Source organism: Papaver somniferum, chromosome 6, assembly GCF_003573695.1.
Source record: "Papaver somniferum cultivar HN1 chromosome 6, ASM357369v1, whole genome shotgun sequence".
NCBI lineage: Eukaryota > Viridiplantae > Streptophyta > Magnoliopsida > Ranunculales > Papaveraceae > Papaver > Papaver somniferum.
The window spans coordinates 25,741,602-25,747,466 of record NC_039363.1 but is presented as its reverse complement, the minus strand read 5'-3'; positions in this window follow the sequence as shown (position 1 = coordinate 25,747,466).

Genomic DNA, 5,865 nt, shown 5'->3' with positions numbered 1-5,865 from the left:
GATGACTTGCGGAGCAAAAAGAGCAGAAAAGTAGTGAAAAGCCGGGAGAAATCACGCAAGGAAGCCGCGAAGAATGGTGCGCACAACCTCATTTTCTACACACAAAAACGCCTCCGTTCTCAGCCATCAGATCAGTTCTCAGAAGCATCCGATGGTCGCTCCTTCATAGAGCATCAAAATCTGAAGTCTCTGCCAAGCACCACAGCGCTGAAATTCCAAGCCTTCAGATTAGATGGTAGTTGAATCCAACGGTTGCTCCCTTGCTGTGCATCGAAGTTTGATATCTCCGCCTTACACTCCAGTACCTAACTCCATCAAGTACCGTTCGTTTCGTTGTATCCCTTCATCCGACGGTCGATCCTCGCTTGCCTCCGCATCACCGTCCGATCTACCTACCAGCTCCACATCTCACGGCTTAGTCTTGATGTGCATCAAACTCTCTACACTTGCCTCACACCCAAGTGTCGAACACCCTAGACCTCAAGCCAAACAGACCCTATCCCTAAAAATATCGATCTCTCCTCCCTCTTCTCCCCCATTCCTCTGCAGAAAACCCACGTCCGCCACCGTACACCACCACCTTCTCCACCTCTGTCACCTCCATATCCGCTACCACCAACTCTCCACCTGCTCAACCACCGAAACCCCTATCACTCTAACATGCCTCTCACTTCTTTTCACTGTTTTCCCCTAGTCTAGGGTTTTGAAAATAGAGAAAAAGCATTGATAGACATGGTAGAGAATTAGGTGAAGCTAGAAAAGAAATCAAGGTATGGGAAAGGCACCAGGAGAGTCAGAGGAAGAATGGGTCGAGTTTAATTTGATGTTGCTACATCAAATTAGGTAAAAAAATCAAACCCTAGTCTACTGTTAATTTGGGAATTTTTTTTGGTAGAACCCTAATTGTGTCTGTGGGTATAAATAGCCTTGTGGGTGTTGTTGTAAAACTTTATGCTTGGATTAGCCGGCGTCCAGGACTTTCATGTCCTGTTAATGTGTTTTTTTTCTTCAGTTTTGTGCTGTTTCATGCACTTTTCATGTTCTGTTAATGTTGTTTTTTAGTTCAATTTTATGTTAATTTTCAATTTCAGTTCAATTTCATTTATTTTCATATCCTGTTAATGTTCCTGTTAAATGTGCATAATCCTGTTAGTATCCTGTTTAGGTTTAATTCCATGTTAGTTCACTGTTAATGTTAGTTTAAATGCTCACTGTTAGGATTAATTCACTGTCATGTAATGTTAGTTTGATAGAATGCTAGGCTAGAAGCCTTTGAAGCACTGAGTTGATTGAGTAATGGAAGAAATCAGTGCTCAACTGTGCTTAAGATTGATTGTACTGTCAAAAGACAGTCAATGCTAGGAGCACATCAGTTGAGCAAGCTGATTATCTTGCCATTCCATTTTTGTATGCTTAGGATGCAATGTGTTGATTGAGCATTGGGAGAAATTAGTGCTCATAGCAAGCTAATTCTCTTCCCATTCTATTTGTATGCCTGTATTCTTCCCTTGGCCTTGCATTGTCACCATTTCAGTTTCACCATCTCCCCTGCCCTTGGCTTAGGCCTTGGTTCATTTCTATTGTTGTTGTTTAGTTCTTTGCTGTTAGTCATTGTCTTGTTTTATTTACTACATTGCCTTTGCTTTATTGCCTTGTTTTGCCCTGTTTTCTTCCTTGCTTCTGCTTCCACTGCCTTGCTGTTGCTGCAGCTGTTTTTTTTCTTCCTACTGCTGTTGCTGCTGTTTTCTTGGCCTTGTGCTGCTGTGCACTGCTTGTGCAGCTGCTGCTGCAACCCATCTGCCCTGCAACCCTGCTGTTGCTGCTTTCCTTTGCATTGCTGCATTGCCTCCCTTCCACTGCTGCTGCCGCAACTGAGCCCAAAGCTCACTTCAACATTGAGCCCAAGTTCATTATAAAGGCCCAGCCACAGTTTAGGTTAAGGCTCAAAGCCCAATTCAGTCAACTGTGGGCTTAATCAAAAGCCTAATTCAGAGCCCAAAGGCCCAGATCCTTGACTGAATCCAAAGCCCAGTTCACATCAAAAGACACTGAACCCAATTCACAGTTGAACTGTTGAGCCCAAGTTCAGTTCACCGTTAACCCAAAGCCCACTAAGCCCAAAGCACAATTAGAAGCCCAATAGCAATTTAGAGCCCAAATAGCTAGAAACTCCAAACACTCCCAGTCTCTGTGGATCGACCCGTACTTGCACGAGCTACAACTGATGACCGTGCACTTGCGGTATTACTGTAGGCCCGCGTTTTTATTGCGCTTTAATTTTATACACTTTCCCGAGGCCTACCAAGTTTTTGGCGCCGCTGCCGGGGAATGTTTTGCATTTAAATATAATATCTTTGACAAAAACTTGGTAGGCCTCGGGAAAGTGTATAAAAATGAAGCGAAGAGAAAACGCGGGCCTACAGTAATACCGCAAGTGCACGGTCGTCGGTTGTAGCTCGTGCAAGTACGGGTCGATCCACAGAGACTGGGTGTGTTTTGTAGTGTTTAGCTATTTTGGGTTCTAGTTGCTATTGTTGGGCTTTGGGTACCAATGGATTTTGGTAACCAATGGGTTATGATTGTGCTTTGGGCCTTTGAGTTCTTTGGGAATGAACTGGGCTTTAGCTTTAGCCTATCAGTACACTAGGCTTTTGGAGAGAACTGTGGACTGGGCTTAACAGTTCACTTGTGAACTGGGCTTGGTTTCAGTAAACTGAACTTGGGCTCAGTGTTGAAGTGAGCTTTGGGCTCAGTTGGCTTTTGGATTTGGGCTTGACAGTGACAGGCCTTAGCTTGGAAAGTGAACTGTGAGCTGGGCTTTGGATTGCTGTGAGCCAAGCTTTGGAGCAGCAGCAGACAGGGAAAAGGTAGCAGCAGCAACAGGGTTGCAGCAGCAGCAGCACAAGGCAAAGAAGAAGGAAAGCAGCAGTACTGCAGCAGCAAAGCTGGAGAAAACAGCAGCAACATCAGCATCAGTGCAAGGAAAGCAGCTGCACAAGCACTGAGTAGCAGGGTAGGGAAGCAACAACAGGGCAAAAGCAACAGCACAAGGGCTTCTGGCTTAGTAGCAAAAGAGGAGTGTAAACAGTGGCTCTAGGCCAAAGATGGAAGCAAACCAGAGAACAAAAGAATGGCAAAAACAGCAAAGATTAAACAGACTAAAAACTAAACAGCAAAAGAAAGATGACAATGAAGAAAACAGTGTGAACAAGATAAATGAACCAAGGCCTAAGGCCAAGGGCAAGGGAGATGGTGAAGCTAACAGAGCAAGGCTAAGGCATTCATCTAGAGTGGGAAGAGAACTAGCTTGCTCATTGTCACTAGTGAGCACTAGTTTCTCCCAATGCTCAATCAAATCAGTGCATCCTAAGCATACAAAAATGGAATGGCAAGATAATCAGCTTGCTATGAGCACTGATTTCTTCCATTACTCAATCAATTCAGTACTTCAAAGGCTTCTAGCCTAGCATTCCATCAAACTAACATTACATGACAGTGAATTAATCCTAACAGTGAGCATTTAAACTAACATTAACAGTGAACTAACATGGAATTAAACCTAAACAGGATACTAACAGGATTATGCACATTTAACAGGAACATCACAAACATGAACTGAAACAAGACAGAATTTTAACATGCAATAAACTGAAATTGAAGCAGGAATTGAAATTGGAAATTAAATTTAAATCTACAAATACAAAACAGGGAAGAAAAATCTATCCAATAGAAACTGGCTAGTCCAGCCCTCATGGGGATACACTGGCTAGTCCAGAGATAATTCATTGCACACACCACAGTCCCCTTTTTATACCCAATTACATAATTAGGGTTCACACCATTTTCACCCAAAAATCCCCAAAACAGTAGACATTAGGGTTCTACCTAATGTGACAGAAAATCACAGTTAAATTCAATTACCTACCTTATATCACCCACTTTATCTTCTCCATGCTCTATCTCAACCTAATTAGGATTTATGTAAAAACCCCCAAATTGACAGAACTAGGGTTTGGTAAATTCTTACCCAAATTGATGTGATTTGACGAGTTTTTCTTCGACCCATTCTTCTCCTTGGTCCTCTGTTCCATTCCCATGCTTCAATTACTACTCGAGACTCACCTATTTGACTGATTTCTCACCTAGGGTTTCAGAGAAAAGAATGGTGAGAAATCAGTGAAATAGAGGGCTAGAGAGAGGGGTATTAGGTGGTTTAGGTAATATGGGTGGTTGTGATGATGGTATGGTGGTTGCATGATGGTTGTAGCAGGTGAAGAAGGTGCTGGTGATGATGGTGGTGCGGCAGGTGAAGAAGGTGGTTCTGCAGAGGGAGGTGAGGGAGGAGAGGTCGATATGGGTTAGGGTAGGGGCTGTTTGTTTGAGGTCTAGGGTGTTCGACACTTGGGTGTGAGGCGAGTTCATCGATTTTTGATGTTCAGCGAGACTAAGCCGTGAGATGTGGAGCTGGTAGGTAGATCGGACGGTGATGCGGAGGCAAGCGAGGAGCGACCGTCGGATGAAGGGATACAACGAAACGAACGGTGCTAGATTAGGTTAGGTGCTGTAGTGTAAGGCGGAGATATCAAACTTTGATGAACAGCAAGGGAGCATCCGTTGGATTCAACTACCATCTAATCTGAAGGCTTGGAATTTCAGCGCTGTGGTGCTTGGCAGAGACTTCAGATTTTGATACTTTATGAAGGAGCGACCATCGGATGCTTCTGAGAACTGATCTGATGGCTGAGAATTGAGGCGTTTTTGTGTGTAGAAAATGAGGTTGTGCGCACCATTCTTCGCGGCTTCCTTGCGTGATTTCTCCCGGCTTTTCACTACTTTTCTGCTCTTTTTGCTCCGCAAGTCATCCGAACTTTATTTATTACCTAAAAATGCAAAATTAATTAATAAAAATATTTATTCTTGAAAACAATGAAAATACAGAATATGGGATAAAATGTAGAATTAATGCACAAAAGATGAGTTAAATGCCAATAAAAAGGGATAAATATATACATTATTTGGCACTCATCATACCCCCGTTTTAGACGATGATTACGAAACCGATGATGGTTTAGAGGAACCAGTTTATCTTGAGAGTACTGTTTTCGAGTCAAACGATTTAGAAACAATAGTCTTAGAAGAACTCGTAGAGATTAGCGGGGATGAACCTGACTTAGAAAAATCAATCGCCCACTTTCAGGAATCTGATGACCTAGAAATTAGGGAGATTATGACCAGTCTACCTAGAGACGCCGAAAACTCTAAGTTTGGGGGTGATTATCATTCTCCGTGTTCTTTAACTCTTAAAAATATCCTTCACTTGGGACTTGACATCAATGCCTCACCCATCTTTCGAGACTATCTTCGTACTCGTTTTCCCGAACTTAATAATATTCAACACGAGTCTCAACTGTTAGAAACCCATCCTCTGGTTGATGTGGTTAACCCAGGAAATAATACCAAGATTGACTTTGTTTTCCCACCAAAAACGTTTCTACCAATTGTGGGAACTTTTGATTTTAAGATGTGTCGGTTATTAAGTTTTGAGACTAAACCTAATCACTTTAGGATATTAGGGTCGACACATTTTCTTAAGGAAGACCACCTCTTTCATTGTGGTCAGCTGTGTGAGTCAAATCTGATTGACTTAGAGGATCCCCAGTTATTCAGGTTGTTGTTATGTGCTTATAAGTTCTTAGTTGAGTTTTTCCAGACTCTAATACCTGAACCGGATCTTAGATTTGAGGAAATCCAACCAATGAAAACCTTTTATTTAGACCCTTTTATAGAGCCTGAACCTGAACCACAACTAGATGTAGTTGTCTTAAGCAAGGGTATGTTCGGTATCTTATTGGTCTGTTGCAGTTT